General features: G+C 37.4%; 1 protein-coding gene and 1 long non-coding RNA gene across 5 annotated transcripts in view; both read left to right on the forward strand.

Annotated features, from left to right (window-relative positions):
- Positions 1-7,379: 7,379 nt before the first annotated feature.
- LOC126628507 (uncharacterized) lies at positions 7,380-9,019 on the forward strand. Its single transcript, XR_007625453.1, has 2 exons — positions 7,380-8,684; positions 8,823-9,019. It is a non-coding gene; the product is annotated as an uncharacterized LOC126628507 (long non-coding RNA).
- Positions 9,020-11,318: 2,299 nt separating this feature from the next.
- The window catches only part of LOC126628502 (uncharacterized), a 40,702-nt gene continuing 31,866 nt past the window's right edge, over positions 11,319-20,154 (forward strand). The window contains exon 1 of one of the 4 annotated variants that reach the window (XM_050298222.1): positions 11,319-11,404. The gene's annotated coding sequence lies outside the window, so the exon portion shown is untranslated. Of the gene's footprint in view, positions 11,405-17,267; positions 17,693-20,154 lie in introns of those variants that run through there. The other 3 variants (XM_050298221.1, XM_050298220.1, XM_050298218.1) reach the window with 3 other exon arrangements.

A 20,154-nucleotide genomic window follows, 5' to 3' on the forward strand; every position in this document is an offset into this window, starting at 1 on the left:
GAACTTTAAATAAAAACTTCTAGTACTATTCACTTTAACGAAAAACCATATTTTTACACTAAAAAGTCAATCCTAATACTATTCATTTTACCCTTTATTTTGTCCTTATCGTTAAAACTCAAAGTTTTCAAACCATTTTCATTAGTTTTCATTTCATTCATTGTAATATATCTTGTTGTAAACATTTAGATAAACTAATTTTTGTTATTCAACATATTTCGATATACTTTGTTTTTTTCATTGATGTACATTAAATTCATTATAATACATATCGGTGTATACATTTAGGTACACACATTTCAATACAAACATGTAGGTACATTACATTTCGGTACATACATTTGAAAACACATATTTAGGTACATTAATTTAATATTGTACATTTCGATACTAACATTTATGTACATTAATTTAATATATTATATTTCGGTACTAACATTTAAATACATTAATTGAGTCTTTCAAGTTTGAAAAATGTTAAATAAAATTAATAAATTAAAACCTTTTTTTTCAGTCAAAAAATAAATTTAAATGTGTATATTAATAAATTTTAATATTTAATGGGAGACATTGGATAAAATACACATTAATTAATAGACAAACTCATGGACCACTTCTATCGATTTTAAATCTCAGTGACCATTTTGAATAAAAATTAACTTATGATTGCTTTAAATATTCTAGGTCTTGCTTTGGTTGAGAAGAAGAGAACTAGTGCTACGCTCGGATAAGTTGGTCAAAACTTCACTATGGAGCCTTCAAATTGGCTATACCTATATTCCAATGGTAGAAAGAGAGTGACAGAAACAGAGGAACGGAAATAAAGAGAAAGAGATGAGAGGGAGGAAAGGAATACGAAGATGAAATGTAAGAAGAGTGGAAGGAAAGAAAGAATAGAGAAGAGTGGGAGGAAAGAAAGAGGTAAAGAAGAAAGAAGAAATTCATAAAGAATAGAGAAGAGTGGGAGGAAAGAAAGAGGTAAAGAAGAAAGAAGAAATTCAGAAGGAGATTAAGAAGAGAAGAAAAGAAAGAATAGAGAAGAGTGGGAGGAAAGAAAGAGGTAAAGAAGAAAGAAGAAATTCAGAAAGAATAGAGGAGTGGGAGGAAAGAAAGAGATAAAGAAGAAAGAAGAAAGAAGAAAGAGATTAAGAAGAGAAGAGTGGGAGGAAAGAAAGAGGTAAAGAAGAAAGAAGAAATTCAGAAAGAATAGAGGAGTGGGAGGAAAGAAAAAAATAAAGAAGAAAGAAGAAATTCATAAAGAATAGAGAAGAGTGGGAGGAAAGAAAGAAGAAAATCAGAAAGAAAAGAGAATGTTGGGAGGAAAGAAAGGGATAATAGAAACTGGCTCACGTTTGGATGACGGGCTTTTAAAGTTTAAAGGAATTCTAGATTCAGTTGTTAAACAATACTTTACAAAGATATTAATAATGGACTACTTAATGATGACAAAGCCACGACTCAAATGTATTACAAAGACACTAGACAATGATTAGATGGAGTGACTTTAAAAAAGTCTAGATGCTATACGTTTCAGAGATCTTTCGAATGACACCGTGAAGTGGTTTCAAGTAACTTTGTAGTGTGTTATTAGTTCATTGGTAGTCTTATAGTAATTTCTTTTAGGTTTAACCTCAATTTACTATCCTGAAGTTTTTTGGTTTTCAGCATTTTATAAGTCAAGTTTTTTTTCGTCCCAGTCTGGTACACAAAGTCATAATTCTGGGACACTTTCATACATCCGTTAAGTTGAAAAACCTTTGTTAACTGATGATGTGGCACACACGTGGACAATGACTGAGTGCCACATGTCAATATGAGCCCTTGAAAATAAAAAAATTAAAAATTAAAAACCTAAAAGCTACCACTTTGGATTTGGAAGCAACCTGGGTTTTTTCCCCAATTGGTCGACTGGATTCCCCCATCTCAAATAGACTACTCCTTCCACTCTTTCTGTTGTTCTTCCTAGAGGACAACTTGAGCCCCACTGATGCTCGTCCCATTCCCAATCAGCGGTTTCCCCCACCCCAATGTCGGCCAGCGCCCAGGACCGGTCTTGAGATTTCTTAGGCCGGGGCGACGTCAGAAAATGTGCCCTAAATTCATATACAAAAATTATTTGTTTTCACACGTAAGAGTTCGATAAAATTAAACTTAGAAAAGCACTTCAAACTCAATATTTTAGAAACATGGAAAACCAAATTTATTTTGTATCGAGAGAAATGAACAAAAAAATCCCGAACTTACAAGTAGATAAATGATGAGTTTTGTTTTCCTTCTATCTGAACTTTTAAAGTATTTTATATAAATTGTGTTGTGCTTTTTCTTATTTACTAACCTTATAAATATGTGATTAAAAAATAATGATGTTTTCGAGTCTTTAATTGATATGTATAAGCAATTGATAAGCCCTAAATTAAACATATTGGTGACACGTGATATAATGCAAATTTGGTCTACGCATTATTCTTTGAAGGTTAGGTTTAATTGGAACAAATGTTTAAAAACTACAACCCACATAGCTAATAGCTAGTAATTAAAAAGAAATTAGCCAAATAGAAATTCATAAAAATTGAAAAGAATAAACATACCCATATCATTTCGAAAGTAAAATAAAAATAAAAAATACACATAGTGTTTCAAACTCAAGACCTCCTTATTAATTTTAAATAACATAAACACCACTTATGGCCTAATTTTTTTTATCATTTTGCCAAACTTTATAAAATTTATACTCTAATGAAAAGAAATTTGTAAAAATTGGAAAGTAATAAACACACATAGTGTTTTGAATCTCAAACCTCCTTATTTATTTCAAACAACAAAAATCACTAGTTCTAGTTAAATTTCTTAAATTTGCATATGACACTCTAATAATTTTGGTACCCTATTTTTTTTGGGGCCTGTAGGGTGTCTCTGAGCCTGTGCTAGCCCTGCTAGCATCGCTTTCTCCTTCCCAACCATTTCCTCACTCACCAAACCCTTGAAGTATAGCTTGAATATGCTCTCGACGCTCTTTGCCGCCACCCCTGACAACGAGGATGATCCTTCGCCGAAGGGCTTGGAAAAGAAGTCGTGGGACTTCTCCAACTCCTCCTCCGAAATCCGCATGATGTCCCTCGCGACCTGATTGTCGTGAATCCGACAGTCGAGATCCTCTCTGGTTTTCTACATTTCGATCTCGCTCTGCTCACGATCTTTCAATTCCTGTAGCCTCATGAGTTCGCCGGATTGATGAAGCCCACGATTGGAGTGTTAGGGATGACTGAAACGGCATCGTTTTCGAGATTGGGCAGAGGAGGGAGGGTTGGAGGGCGAGGGAGGCGGTGGTGCTACCACTGCTGTCCTCCGGGCAGAAGCAAACCCATCCCCAAGACGGCTAGGTCGGGGAAAAACCCCAAGTTGCTTCCAAATCCAAAGGCATAGCTTTTAGGATTTTTATTTTTTAATTTTTATTGTTTTTTAATTTTAAAATTTTTAAAATTTTTTTAGTATCTGCGTGAGCCCATATTGACACGTGACGTCCAGTCATTATCCACGTGAACGCCACGTCATCAATTATCAGAGATTCTGATGGAAAACTTAACGGACATATGAAAATGTCTCAAATTATGACTTTAGATATCAAACTTGGACTAAAAAAACTTGACGTATGAAACGTTGAATACCAATAAATTTTAGGATAGTAAATTGAGTTTAACCTCTTTTTTAACAATTAAATCTAAAATATCATGGAACCCCTTAGTATTAATGTTTATAGATATTTTTCTTCGATACCAATTTATTTCGTCGTCCGTTTAATATATGTATATCTTTGAATTAAAAAAATTCTAAATTATCTTGAGAGTTTTGAAGGTTCCTTGTACAACATATCACCTCCATTACTCACATTTGTGATGCACATGAGTGTAGTGGAATGGTCACTATATATGAGTACACTTGGTGCCTTTTATTTGAGGTTCTAAACTCATCTCAGACAACGCTAAATAAATTTATATGAAATTGACTTAAAATAACGTAAAAGTTATTCGTGGTGAGTCACCTTTTATTTATAATTCTCTTATATGAATACTGACCAAAGTGTAGAGATAAGTCATAAATCGGAAAGATTTTTTGGGGTTTTTTAACTTTAATCCTTGAAGTAGATTAAAATTTAATAAAAACCTGGTATTAGATTGGATATTGATTTTAGTCCTTAAATGTGTATTTAATTCAAATTCATATTATATATTTTTTAATATTTAATAGTTATCTTATTTAATGTCATTACTTTAAATTTTAAATTTATTATTGTACACATTTTAATTCATTAATTTTATTTAACTTCCTCTAATTAGTGTATCTAAACGTCCATATCATAATATATTTTACCAAATTAGTGTACCAAAATATCTGTATCTAAATATATTATAGTGAACTAGTAGCACATAAGAAAATATTATACACATTTTAATTCATTACTTTAAATTTTAAATTTATTATTATACACATTTTAATTCATTAATTTTATTTAACTTCCTCTATTTAGTGTATCTGTCACAGCGCGTCCCAAAGTTTTACACTCGTGATGGTGAATTGACGGAAATGTCCCTAATACGTGACTAAGGTATAATTTTCACGTTCGTTATATCTAAGCTCCTAAAATTTGGTAATTAGAGTGGAGACTTAGACTTAAATTTTATGATGGAATTTTGTGATTTGGGGTTGGGTAGGACCACACACCTCAAATCCCTCTCTCTTTCCCGTACCCTGTCTCTCTCTCTCCTCCCTCACAATCTCTCATTCTCTGTCTCTCTCCTTCGAACTCACACGGACAAGCTCCAAAACCACCCTAAACTTCTACCAACGACGGAGTTAAGACCACCATCGAACTCCTGGAACCTCCACGATCATGTAGGTATCAATTTCAGGTGAGTTTTATTTCAGAAAACATAGTTTTCAATGTCCCCGTGAATGTGCACTGTTCATGCACACGTAAATCCTTATGTTTTTGGGATTTTGAAGCTTGTAGGAAGCTTAGTGAGGTCCTAAGGAAGCTCGGAGTGCTTCGTTTGAAGGAATTGGACGTCAGGATCACCTAGTTCGAAGGTACGCCGAATTTTCATATTTTTGAAAAGTTTGATCTCGTTGTTTTTGAAGCTTAAAATTAGTCCAACGTGATAGGAAATGATTAGGGCTTCAATTTGGTATAAATTACGTGAAAAATGGACGAAAAACGAAGGAGAATAGTGAGTTTGAAATATTTTCCAGTTTTCCGGTGACCGGAGTCCGGCGAGAGTGAATCGGAGAAGACGACGGCATATTCCGTTATTTTTAATGGAATATGCTAACGCCGTTAGTTAACCTTAACGGAAACCGTTAGCTTTTAACGGAATATTCCGGGAATATTCCTAACTGCCGTTACTGTGCCGTCAGGGTGCTTGGCACGTGGCCGCGCGTGGGGGGGCGCGTAGACCCGTGCCTATTTCGGCGCGTGGGGGCGCGTGAGGCCTCGAAAAATTATTTTAAAAATATGGTGATGATCCTGAGGTTGTGTAGGTCACCGTGGTATATTCATATACCCAAATTGAGCAATATATGAGGAGTTATTAGCTAAGAGTTGGGTTATGCGTTAAATAACGTTAATTTGGTTACTTCTCGTATAGGCGAGGCTTATACAGACGTTGGGCATGGCTAAGGGAGGCTCAGGGACCTACGAGACGTCGATGTATTCTGTGAGTGGGCAGTTTTGTTTTCCGTATATATATATACTTGACGTTTTCCCAGAAATTGAAATTGAATGGAAGTATGCTTTAAATGCTATGTATAAAATTATATGAAAAGTATGCTTTCAAATGCCATGCGTAGATTCATATGAAAAATGTGATTTGAAATGCCATGCATAGAAATGATATGAAAAGTATATAGAAATGTGAATCGAATTGCCATGCATGAAATGATATGAAAAGTATGAATTGAGATATGATGCATATGTATGAATTGGTGCTGTGGACGCACAGGTGAGTATCAGGTGAGTATTATTACTGTTATGATGATGTTGAGATATGATGAGCTCATAACCTGCACCTTGGTATTAGTGCTTATATTATTCACCCTGCATCGCACGCTCACCTTGGATCCAAGTAGATGCTAGTCGTACAGACCACTAGAGGTGGTTCCGACATGCCAGTCGTACAGACCATTAGAGGGGTTCCGACTGGTAGGTGACCTTAGATTATGTGCACAGATGATTGATGAGAGAAGCACTAGAGCGTAATATTAACCATTAAGTCGTATAGACTATATTAGGTAGTTCCGACTTATGTGCAGTGTAGTACCGTACAAGTCACAGTTGGTGACTTCGGCTAGATGAGATTTTGAGCTCTAAATTCAGCCGTACAGGACCATTGTAAGGTCTCCGGTTGTTTATTTTCTTCCACCTGATTTATGTTAATGCATTCATACTAAACTGTTGAAATTGGCATGGCATATTTGTAATGAAAAATGTTGAGATAGTGATTTGAAGTTTTGAGAATATATATATATTTATATTTTACATTTCTGGGAAAGTATACAAGTTTTACGGAGAGGGGTTACAACGTTTTGAGAAATGTTTGGATTTGGAAAAGATTTGTTTTACTGACCCACTCAACTTGGTTTTGCGCCCCTCCAGGTTCAAGATTGCAGAGGTGTGGTGACTACGAGGAATTCAACGGTGTTCTGACAGAATGGACAAAATTAGGTCTCACCTTTGGGTGTTTCATCTTAGAAATTGTATATTTAAAGCTTCCGTACTGTGTAAATGGTTATGTCACTCTCACGTGACGGCCAGCATGCCCTCCTTCGGGACGGGGTGTGTCAGTATGTCTAAACGTCCATATCATAATATATTTTACCAAATTAGTGTACCAAAATATCTGTATCTAAATATATTATAGTGAATTAGTAGCACATAAGAAAATATGCAAAATCAAAAGTGCACTGAAAATTCTGTACCTAAATATATGATACTAAATTAGTATACTAAAATTCCATACTTAAATATATGATACTAAACTAGTGTACTAAAAAGTTGGTACTTAAATATATTATATTAAACTAGTGTACCGAAATGTCCGTACCTAAACATATTATACTAACCTAGTGTACCGAAATGTTCGTACCTAAATATATTGTAATGAATTAGTGGCACATAAGAAAATATGTAAAAACATAAGTGTACCTAAAAATCTCTAATAAAATATGTTCTTATATAAGATACTTACCATAATGAGAATTAAAATTTATAATATTTTCATAAATTTAATTTATGAACACCATAAATCAAGACTAAGGACTAAAGTCAAATTTTAATCTTGTATAAGACATTTTTCTAAACTTCATCTTATTTGGAAATAGTTTCTTTGGTTTATTTTTTATTTTTTATTTTTTATGAATATCTTGAACTCTGCTACTTCTCTGTATGTTTCCCCAGTTGTTACAAAACATCCCAGGCTAGTAGACAACTATGATGACGGTTGACACCAAGTCTGTCTAGCCTTATTTGAAATTTACTCGTATATCATGTTGAATTTGTTGCTTTAAAGTCAATGAATGCATTCATGTAATGTTGATGATGGGAAGTTGCTTCTTTTCATACCTAGTGCAATTTTGCTATAGCTGTTTGTATAGATGCAGTCAGATATGGGTCAAGACTTTGTCTTAACGATGACCTTGTTTGCATGAGCAAGGCTCAAGTCTCCAATATTTATAAAGTAAATATTTGTCTCCCAAGAAGTGTATGTACGTAAAATAAAAGCCTATGGAGATTGTATTTCTGGTTTCTTAGCTAGTATTTTCCTTCCAACTGAATTAGTGACTCTGCACCCGACTACTCCGAAGATGCAGATCTTGTATATCTTGTATATTTGTCCAGTCACCACAGACCCTGTACAAACTGCTTTATTCCTAACATCGTAACCAAAGAGTTTATATAGATATGGTTCCTCAAAGGTTTTTAGGCATGTTGCAATCATGAACACTATGTCTCGTTAATGTTCAAGGGCAATCATGACAGGGACATAGTTCTCAAGGGTTTTTAGGTATGTCGCAATCATGAACACTATGGCTCGTTAATGTCCAGACAAATTCGCAGGGTCGTGTCTTCACACTGCTGTCAAGTGTTGATGTCATATTTGGGAGCTGGATCTGTAATTTACAAGGGTAATCAATCTTGAAATTCATCTTGTTGCTGGTTGTGTTTGGGGCCTGGCGCATAACGTTTTTTTAGCTTTGCTGACTGTTCCATGGTTGAGAATGATTCTCTTAAAGGTCAAAAGAAGATGAAAACAAAAGATACAAGCTTTTCTTCTCTGGAATTCGGGAGATTTTTACCCGCAGAGTACTTTGGAATGGATACATCTACTGTCTCAAGTCTGTAATTTGGATTTCACTGATATTAGGGCGAACAACGCCATTGTGGATTTCCATAGAAGGAGCTTAACAAATGTGGAGAAACTGGCTAGAAAGGTTAGATTTTGTTCTTTGTCATATTAGCTTGCGGTACTTTTCTGACTCTGGTTCGTTGTCGTTATAGTAGAAGCCTATTCTGTACTCCGGGGGAATGCTTTATTTGAGCTGCCACTAGAAAGAAGGGTTATCGGCTTCTTATTGTAGAGTTATGATCATTCTCTTCCTCTCGGGGAAAACTACCTGTCGAGATATATACGGTACCTGAATCTTTGTCATTTGATTTACTTTGATATCCTATTTTCCAATTCTGAGCAATGTAATATGGAATTTGATATCCATCTTGAAGCTGTTGATGAATAATGGTGTGAGCTACTGATGTTTATTGTTGTCCGTAGGTTGCGAAATATGTGCAGTGACTGAAGAGACGCCGCAAAAGAAACAAGGAGGAAGAGACGCTGTCAGCAAACCCTCATGTTTCTTAACAAATGGCATGGCATTGAACAACCAGAACAATGACCAGATTGTGAAACCAACTAGCTTTTGGTACATTGATACTTTTTTCTGATGTTGGAAATTGTCCATCGAGTTTAAAGTCATTGGGTTCTTAATGGGTACCTAATGAGCTTCACGTGACAGTCAGTATTCATAGTTATGATGATGAGATTGGTATTGGTGATGATTATGTAATACGCTTTATTATGATTTCCCTACCATGATGACGAGATTGGTATTGGCAATGATGATGTAATACGCTTTATTATGATTTCCCTACCATGGTGATGAGATTGGTATTGGTGAGTACAACCATGCTTTATTTTCATTTTTTTTTTGAACAAACGATATTATGTACATTAAGGGGGTAGAGAGTGGGCTAAGTCTCATCTTGGGTTAGCTATAATAATGTTATTTAAATTCGTTTTTGTTAATAATCAAATTTAAAACTTCTCACTTACAAGTAAGAACCATGTATTATTTAGATTCCCACTGAACATATGAGATATAGACAAAGAATCAGTTACAAACGCTCTCAGACTCTCCTTAAAACCCATCCAAAGAGAGATGACAACCTATTTCTAATTTTTTTATATACGAATTTTTCAATTTAATTCATGTGACCCAATTTGATTGGTTATGTTGTCCCCTCACATGTTCCACATAAACACACTAAAGAAATTTTAATGAAACTTAACAGCACGGACAACATTGATGTGCAAGAGAACATAACATAAATGACCAAAATTATGTATTGGTTTGGCAATACATAAAGGAACATTTGTGAAAAGAAAAAAAAAAAAACCTTTTAAATAAATATATCACATTGTTCACATCTGACCGTTAGACAAGAATTGTATTAAATATCTAAGTACTCCAAGGTTTAATGTCTTTTAAAAATCCTTTCAATTTGAATTTGACTATGCACCCCAATTGGACTAACCCCAAATGGTATAGAGATCAAATTTTTTAAATCAAATTACAAATCAAATGATGTGTCACCAATAAAAACTATGCACATTAATAGAGAATTAATTAATAATCCAATCATTTACGATCACATCATTTGATTTATAAAATATGATCTCCTTAGTATTACTCTTAGATAAATTATTAGGGTTTTGGTCTCCTAATTGGTACCGCAAGAGTTTGAGAAACATTACGACGACGCCGTTTTGTCCTTTGATCAAAATAGTGTTCTGACGAGTTCTAGTAAAGCAGACAGATAGTTTAAAACAAAACCTTCACAAGCTCTGCTCTCTCTCTCCTCCTCAACCGCCAACCTCTCTGATTCTCCAGGTGAGCTTCCTCCTTCTCTTCTCTTTTCTTCTTTCCATTTTTCTGTTGGAATTTTCTGTTTGCTGTCCCTGATTTCATTTGCGGTATTTTTGATTTTAACGGCGATGAATGATGTAAAAGCAAAAATGCTAAATTTTGAGCACTCAAATCTCATTCATTTATTAGTAGAAACCCAGCATTAATTCAAATTACGTAATCAATTTATTAGTCACAGTTGATTTTGGAGGTTTGATTATTCTCGTCTCTCTAGACCCTTGATTTTTTTTATTAGTCACAGTTGATTCTTGCTCTGGCATGTTTTCGACATTGAATCACAATCAGCTTGTGTATTTCGTTAATCGGATAATTTGAGTTGGCATGTTGTGTGTTTCTTCCTTTAGCACATTTTTCATGAGATGATTGCAGATGACATTAGTATATTTCTTGTTTCCGCTTTATAGGAGGCGAGTTGATGTGTTTTCGAGCCAATGCTGCTTTGTTGTAGCTAAGACAATGGAATGGGAACTAGACATGGATTGTTCAAACAATTTGTGGGTGACCTCTCCTTCCTCGACTCCACACCCTTTGGGAAGCTATTGGACTCATGCATCCGAACCAAGTCGGCACGTGATGCACGTCGCATCCATGCCCGTATCATCAAGACCCAATTTTCCTCGGAGATTTTTATCCAGAATAGGCTCATTGATGCTTATGGAAAATGTGGTTGCTTGGATGATGCACGCAAACTTTTTGATAAAATGCCTGAAAGGAACACTTTCACTTGGAACTCCATTTTAAGCACATTAACGAAGTTGGGTTTCATTGATGAGGCTGTGAAGATTTTTAGGTTAATGCCTCAGCCTGACCAGTGCTCATGGAATTCGATGGTATCAGGGTTTGCCCAGCATGACTGCTTTGAAGAATCTTTGGAATATTTTGTTAGATTGCATGAGGAGAATTTTGTGCCAAATGAATACTCATTCGGTAGTGCTCTTAGTGCTTGTGCAGGTTTAAGAGAGTTGAAAATGGGTGTTCAAATTCATGCTGTAATTGCAAAATCCTCAGAGTCGGAACTCAGAAACTCAGAAGAGGGTGAGCGAGTGAGGAAGAGGAAAGATAACCAAGAGAATTGAACGGTGCTGTTTCGCAGGCCATCTTCTTCCACGAGCCCAAAAAGCTTCGTCCCAAAACCTGCAACTTTCTCCGGGTCAGTTTCATCCTCCATTTCCCATCTCCTTGGTTTTTTTCGTTTGGATTTTTCTGTTGCATTTGCATATTCTAATTTTTGGGGGTTTTCGGATACTATGCACGTAGTAATTCAATTCTCATGTGATGCAAAGGATCGTTTGAACCCTTTGAGTTGTTTTAAGATTAATCTTAATTTTGATAATTAATCAAAAGTTTAGAATTGAAGTTGTCATTGAGTTGTTATTTTTACAAGCCTTTGGAAAATTAAAGTTTTATCTCAATGGAAATTTGAATGGAATGTTGAATTTCTGTTACTTTTTGTGCTTGCTTGGTATGTGGATTGATCATATGAATTTTGATCAAGTTGTATAGGAGTATGGCAATGAGAGTGCACCTGTTTCACTCCCACAGAGTGGCATTTGTTCCTTTGTGGTTGAGTATACGGAATTTAGCCCTTCGGAATGATCTGTGACGGGGGATGCATTTCGAGGGAAGGGAGGGTCCGATTGTAGTTGAGGATATGAAAATGGATATTTGAAGTGTTTTACCAAATCGTAAAGCTTGTTTGTTAGCTTTTTATTTCCCACCCTCTTGTATTTTTATCAACTTGAGGAACATCAAGAGGTTGTGCAGGCTTGTAGCTGGAGTAGTCAATATCTTGTTCACACATTCATACTTAATATTTGGTTGCGTAGGTAGAGTTTTAATCAGTGAGTCAACTCTACAACTTGTATAACTAAACTCTTGTGGATGTGATAATAACTTGAGATAGTGTATTCCATGACTCTCGCTAACTTGTTTTGTTTGTTTCAAAGACTTTCTAACACATATCTTTTGTATTTTCCTATTCATGATCTTTTAGTCTAGAAAAATTCTTATACGCAGTTGTTCGTATGTAGAAACTATCACATCAATGGGATCACAAGGTACCTTGGATGCTAAGAAAATATGACGACTATTTTTTGAGTGGCCGCACGTACTTATGACCCTTTAGTCGCACATTAAAATTTCTCCTTAGACCTAGATGCATCTCAACTTTACACTACACTAAAAACACATCATATTGTTAAGGAAATGCTTGGTAACTTATCATCTAACACTCACTTTCATATCTAAATCACTCCAGAAAGATTTGTTGTGAGAAAATATGGTTTGGTTCACAAATTTTCTCTAGTGCATATCAAAAGAAAGTTCAGTTCCGAACAAGAGTGCACCAGAGATAACCTCTTGGTTTTACTATCTAAGTCAATAAAAAGCCCAATTACTGGCTCAATACAAAACATTATTAGAAATGTTTTAAGCCCAATAGTCGGCCCAAAAACCAATGTAGGGCCCGCGGTTGACAAAAACCCTAGCTGTGAGAGATAGAGAATTCGAGAGAGAGAGAATGGTGTCCGGCTCAGGAATCCGCGCGAAGCGAGTGGTGGTGGATAGGCACCACCACATGCTCGATCATCTGGCGCGGTCGTGACCAAGGGCCTTCTCAACGGCCAGCCGATCGCAGTCGTGCGCGCCAAGCAAACCGCCATACCATGATTATAGGGGTATTCACTTCGGACACCCCAAGAGCAGACCGTCATACCATGATTGTAGGGGTATTCACTACGGACACCCCAAGCGATGTCTCGAACTTGGACGCAGCTGAAGAATCGAACCGTTCCCCATTTGTCGTCTGGTCCGTCAAGCTCTTCCAAAAATTTTCCTTTTTCAAACCAAGGGTAGGCTATGACAAATGAAGCATCCCATTGTTCCGTTGTTCTTGTCCGACATTCTCTAAACAAGTACAAACACTCCAGAGTAGTGCGGTGTGTCAAGGGTGCCAAAGCCAGTTGAATGGCTAGAACTGTCCGATCTTCAAAAATGATCTCTGGACTCCTAAGCTCAGGGAAGTACCACTTGAGCCAAATTTGTACCATCCAAAGTGGCCCTTGCCGATTGGTCTGGAATGGCCTATCTTTGATCATCTTGTCCAACATCGAGTACAGATGAGAGAGCACGAATGGCCCCATGGCAACATCTTCATAGGCATTCAATGCCTCAGCCAGAGGAATCCTTTCCAATTTGATGCATTTGGAGGGAATTGGAAACAAGAATTTGTTGAGCCAATACAACAGGAAATGTATGTGATCCTGATCGGGATTTGCCCGAAGGGAGTTGGAACTGGAACGTCCCTTGAAATAATGCAAAAATCCAGAGAAAGAGGTGCCCGAGGCCTTGAGCTCGGCCGGATCGCTATTCATTTTCACAAGAGGAAGGATAGCTCCGACACTTCTTTTCTTCTTCTTATTGGTTTCCCTAGTAGCTGCCCAGTCTTTGGTGATGTCAACACATTTGCCCGACGGTCGAAGCCCGAACAACTGAGCCATATCTAGGATCGTGGGTGTCATCGGGCCCATTCTGAAATTGAAGGTGTTGGTGGTGTTGTCCCAAAACATCATTACCGCACTGAGAAGCTTGAGATTCAAAGTGATGCCTTGCTTGGACATCATAATCAAGTCGTGGATGCCGTTGGATCGCCATTTAGCTTCATGAATGGGCTTCAAGTTATCAATCCATTGTCCCCCCTCTTCACTAGAGGGAGTAGGGAAGCCCTGGGTAGCGTGACTCCAACCTTGTGGACAAAGACCAGTTCTGCTCCTATATGGATTGGGAGTGATCCATATTGCTGCCAGCGGGTTACACTCCACTACATCTGGGACTGGACGAGTCTATGCAGGACCCAGAGAGAATGCATCTCTATGTTCGAAGAACACATCAAGATGAAGATCATGCTGATCTGGGTAGAGCAATCCAATCTGATGTCTGAGTTTGGTGATGCCGTCATCGATTTCGTATTGGGGACGATTTGAAGCCGCCATTGAAGAAACTTTGAAAGAACAGAGAAACTGGGAGACTAAGAATTCGTAAGGATTGAAGAAATCAGAAGCAAAAGTAATATGGTTCTCAATCTAGTTTTTTCATTTTTATATGTTTACAATTTAACGGTCATTAGTGGCGCAAATATTGATTCTGACGAGGAATTTGAGAGGTTTAAATATAATTAAAGCCAATCTTAATTGCTTAATCCTGTTTGAAAAAAGGGCAATATTCGGACAGAAGATAAACAGTTAGGCCTGTTTCTAAGGCCCAATCTTATTTATTTCCCATTTAGCCCATTATTTGACAGATTTAATAAGCAAAGCCCATCAACCCATTCACAAGGCTAGTCATATTTGTTCACACATTCATACTTGAGGAACATCAAAAGGTTGTGCAGGCTTGTAGCTAGAGTAGTAAATATCTTGTTCACACATTCATACTTAATATTTGGTTGCGCAGGTAGAGTTTTAATCAATGAGTCGACTCTACAACTTGTATAACAGTCATATCAAACTCTTATGGATGTGATAATAACTTGAGATAGTGCATTCCATGATTCTCGCTAACTTGTTTTGTTTGTTTCAAAGACTTTCTAACACATATCTTTTGTATTTTCCTATTCATGATCCTTTAGTCTAGAAAAATTCTTCTACGCAGTTGTTCGTATGTAGAAACTATCACATCAATGGGATCACAAGGTACCTTGGATGCTAAGAAAATATAACGACTATTTTGTGAGTGGCCGCACGTACTTATGACCCTTTAGTCGCACACTAAAATTTCTCCTTAGACCGAGATACATCTCAACTTTACACTACACTAAAATCACATCATATTGTTAAGGAAATGCTTGGTAACTTACCATTTAACACTCACTTTCATATCTAAATCACTCCAAAAAGATTTGTTGTGAGAAAATACGGTTTGGTTCACAAATTTTGTCTAGTGCATATCAAAAGAAAGTTCAGTTCCGAACAAGAGTGCACCAGAGATAACCTCTTGGTTCTACCATCCAAGTCAATAAAAAGCCCAATTACTGGCTCAATACAAAACATTATTAGAAATGTTCTAAGCCCAATAGTCGGCCCAAAAACCGATGCAGGGCTTGCAGTTGACAAAAACCCTAGCTGTGAGAGAGAGAATTCGAGAGAGCGAGAATGGTGTCTGGATTAGGAATCCGCACGAAGCGAGTGGTGGTGGATAGGCACCACCACATGCTCAATCATCTGGCGCGGTCGTGACCAAGGACCTTATAAACGGCCAACCGACCGCAGTCGTGCACGCCGAGCAGACCGCCATATCGAGAAGTCTGGTGACTGGCCTTGTGGATGTGTTGATGGGCTTTACTTATTAAATCTGTCAAATAATGGGCTAAATGGGAAATAAATAAGGTTGGGCCTTAGAAACAGGCCCAACTGTTTATCTTCTGTCTAAACATTGCCTATTTTTTAAACATGATTAAGTCATTAAGATTGGCTTTAATTATATTTAAACTTCTCAAATTTCTTATCAGAACCAATATCGGCGCCACTAATGACTGTTAAACTGTAAACATATAAAAAATGAAAAAACTGGACTGAGAACCACATTACCTTTGCTTCTGATTTCTTCGTTACGAATTCTCAGTCTCCCAGTTTCTTAGTTCTTTCAAAGTTTCTTCAATGGCGGCTTCAAATCGTCCCCGATACGAAACCGATGACGGCTTCACCAAACTCAAACATTAGATTAGATTACTCTACCCAGATCAACCTGATCTTCATCTTGATGCGTTCTTCGAACATAAAGATGCATTCTCTTTGGGACCTGCATGGACTCGCCCAATCCCAGATGTAGTGGAGTGTGACCCGCTGGTAGCAACATGGATCACTCCCAATCCATATAGGACCAGAACTGGTCTTTGTCCACAAGGTTGGAGTTACGCTACCCAGGGCTTCCCTACTTCCTCCAGTAAAGAGTGGGGACAATGGATTGATGACTTGAAGCCCATTCATGAAGCTAAATGGCAATCCAACGACATCTACGACCTGATTATGTTGTCCAAGCAAGACATCACTTTGAATCCCGAGCTTCTCAGTGCAGCAATGGTGTTTTGGGATAACACCACCAACACCTTCAATTTCAGAATGGACCCGATGACACCCACGATCCTAGATATGGCTCAGTTGTTCGGGCTTTGACCGTCGGGCAAATGTGTTGACATCACCGAGGACTGGGTAGCTCATAGGGAAACCAATAAGAAGAAGAAAGGAAATGTCGAAACTATCCTTCCTTTTGTGAAAATGAATAGCAATCCGGTCGAGCTCAAGGCCTCGGGCACCTCCCTCTCGAGATTCCTGCATTATTTTAAGGAATGTTCCAGCTTCAACCCCCTTCGGGCAAATCCCGATCAGGAGCACGTACATTTCCTGTTGTGTTGGCTCAACAAGTTCTTGTTTCCAAATCCCTTCAAATGCATCAAATTGGAATGGATTCCTCTGGCCGAGGCATTAAATGCCTATGATGATGTTGCCATGGGGCCATTTGTGTTGTCTCATCTATACTCGATGCTGGGCAAGATGACCAGAGATAGGCCATTCCAGACCAACCGGCAAGGGCCACTTTGGATGGTACAAATTTGACTCCAGTGGTACTTCCCTAAGCTTAAGAGTCCAGAGATCGTTTTTGAAGATCGGACAGTACTAGCCATTCAACTGGCTTTGGCACCCTTGACACACCGCACTACTTTGGAGTTGTTTGTACTTGTTTAAAGAATGTCGGACAAGGACAACAGAACAATGGGGTGTTTCCTTTTTCAGAGCCTACCCTTGGTTTGAAAAAGGAATTTTTTTGGAGGAGCTCGACGGACCATATGAAAAATGGGGAACGGATTGATTCTTCAGCTGCATCCAAGTTCGAGACATCGCTTGGTCATCCCCACTAGTTTGTCTACTCTTCTTAATCTTAGTTCCAATAAATCTAATTGATTGGTCATCCATTTAGATTTATCTAATTATCTAAAAACAAGTGATAGCCAGTCACAATAACATTCGAGACTAGAATAGATTAAGAATGAAACATGGCATGTAATCGAATAATAATCAACAAGATATTTCGGAAATAATCATGTCATGGCTTCATCATAAGCCTTAGAAAAGTAGTTTAAGTACACATAGTCATAATAAAAATCACAAAAGAAGTCATGGAAGAAGTGTTGGATATATGTCAACAATCTGTGATAATTTATATATGCTAATAATTTATCTTCTGGAAAAACCTGTAAAGATATGGGAAACATAGTTTTATCTCTTATTTTTCCACGCCTATATCGCACGTCACTAGGAAAAATCTTCTCCAACTAGTCAGAGTCGGAACTCTGAAACTCAGAAGAGAGTTGAACGGTGCTGTTTCGCAAGCCATCTTCTTCCAAGAGCCGAAAAAGCTTCGTCCCAAAACCTGCAACTTTCTCCGGGTCAGTTTCATCCTCCTTTTCCCATCTCCTTGGGTTTTTTTCGTTTGGATTTTTCTGTTGCATTTGCATATTCCAATTTTTGGAGGTTTTCGGATACTATGCACATAGTAATTCAATTCTCATGTGATGTAAATGATCGTTTGAACCCTTTGATTTGTTTTAAGATTAATCTTAATTTTGATAATTAATCAAAAGTTTAGAATTGAAGTTGTTATTTTAGTTGCTTGGATTAGGAAATATTTTTACAAGCCTTTGGAAAATTAAAGTTTTATCTCAATGGAATTTTGAATGGAATGTTGAATTTCTGTTACTTTTTGTGCTTGCTTGGTATGTGGATTGATCATATGAATTTTGATCAAGTTGTATAGGAGTATGGCAATGAGAGTGCACCGTGTTTCACTCCAACAGAGTGACATTTGTTCCTTTGTGGTTGAGTATACGGAATTTATCCCTTCAGAATGATGGATTTAAGTATCTGTGACGGGGGATGCATTTCGAGGGAAAGGAGGGTCCGATTGTATTGTAGTTGAGGATATGAAATTGGATATTTGAAGTGTTTAACCAAATCGTAAAGTTTGTTTGTTAGCTTGAGGAACATCAAAAGGTTGTGCAGGCTTGTAGCTGGAGTAGTAAATATCTTGTTCACACATTCATACTTAATATTTGGTTGCGTAGGTAGAGTTTTAATCAGTGAGTCGACTCTACAACTTGTATAACAGTCATATCAAACTCTTGTGGATGTGATAATAACTTGAGATAGTGCATTCCATTATTCTTGCTAACTTGTTTTGTTTGTTTCAAAGACTTTCTAACACATATCTTTTGTATTTTCCTATTCATGATCCTTTAGTCTAGAAAAATTCTTCTACGCATTTGTTCGTATGTAGAAACTATCACATCAATGGGATCACAAGGTACCTTGGATGCTAAGAAAATATAACGACTATTTTGTGAGTGACCGCACATACTTATGACCCTTTAGTCGCACACTAAAATTTCTCCTTAGACTAAGATGCATCTCAACTTTACACTACACTAAAAACACATCATATTGTTAAGGAAATGCTTGGTAACTTATCATCTAACACTCACTTTCATATATAAATCACTCCAAAAAGATTTGTTGTGAGAAAATGCGGTTTGGTTCACAAATTTTGTCTAGTGCATATCAAAAGAAAGTTCAGTTCCGAACAAGAGGGCACCAAAGATAACCTCTTGGTTCTACCATCCAAGTCAATAAAAAGCCCAATTACTGGCTCAATACAAAACATTAATAGAAATGTTCTAAGCCCAATAGTTGGTGTCCGGCTCAGAATTCGAGAGAGCGAGAATGGTGTCCGGCTCAGGAATCCGCGCGAAGCGAGTGGTGGTGGATAGGCACCACCGCATGCTCGATCATCTGGCGCGGTCGTGACCAAGGACCTTCTCAACGGCCAGTCGATCATCTGACGCAGAAGCTAAAGTACGTGAAGTTCCTCAGGAAGCACATGAACACCCAACCCTCTCAGGGCCCCATCCATTACCTCTCTCCCGCCAAAATCTTAGGCGCAACGTCCGAGGGTAATGCCGTAATTTCGTAATGCACACTCTGGTCCTCTGTGACCGTTATAATGGCGATTGGTTTGTATTTTTTTCCGGGATGATCCGCACAAGTCTAAACGCGGGCTCTGGCGAGGCTGAAGGTTTACGAGGGCATCCCACCGCCGTATGACTAGACGAAGAAGATGGTGGTTCCTGATGCTATCAAGTGAGTATGGTGGCGGTGTGACTTTTTGTTTTTGTTTTATAAGTGTTTGATGAATTGCTTCAGTGAATTGGGGCTTGTGATCAATTGTCAAATTAGGGTTTTGAGGCTTCAGAAGGGCCACAAATGCAGCTTGTTGGGTCAGCTTTTGTCCGAGGTTGGATGGAATCATTATGACACCGTAGGTAAGATGAAATTCAACTCAAAAGATTTATGCTTTTTGCAATTCTTGTTTAATGATGTCGAAATCTGTTAACATTGCCTTTTATTTGTTGTAAGTAACTTGAATACGATTGCATTTTCTTGTAATTTGAATGCAGTTTGGATGTAATTTGAATGTAGATTGTTGTTAGCCACAGCAGAGTCCATACATTTGTTAACTTAAAGAGTTATCTTCATCATTTGCATCATTTCACTTGTCGGTTTTATGATGTTTATGTATTTATTCATCCATGAATATGGTTTTCATGATCATACATGGCTTTATATGTTTTTAAAATTTCTTGAGATGTGCTCGAATTTGGAAGCTGCCTTTAAGCTTGGCAATAGGTTTGCATTATACGTGTTTTTGCATCCATGGCATGATGTTCTCGGATTTATATGAATGCAATGTTACATTTGTTGGTAAATTATATGCCAAGTACCGAACATCTTTTTATTTCGTGTTCACAGGAGCTAGAGAACAAGAGAAAGGAGATGGCTGAGTTGGCATACGAGA

The sequence above is a fragment of the Malus sylvestris genome, chromosome 7, assembly GCF_916048215.2.
Source record: "Malus sylvestris chromosome 7, drMalSylv7.2, whole genome shotgun sequence".
Taxonomy (NCBI): domain Eukaryota; kingdom Viridiplantae; phylum Streptophyta; class Magnoliopsida; order Rosales; family Rosaceae; genus Malus; species Malus sylvestris.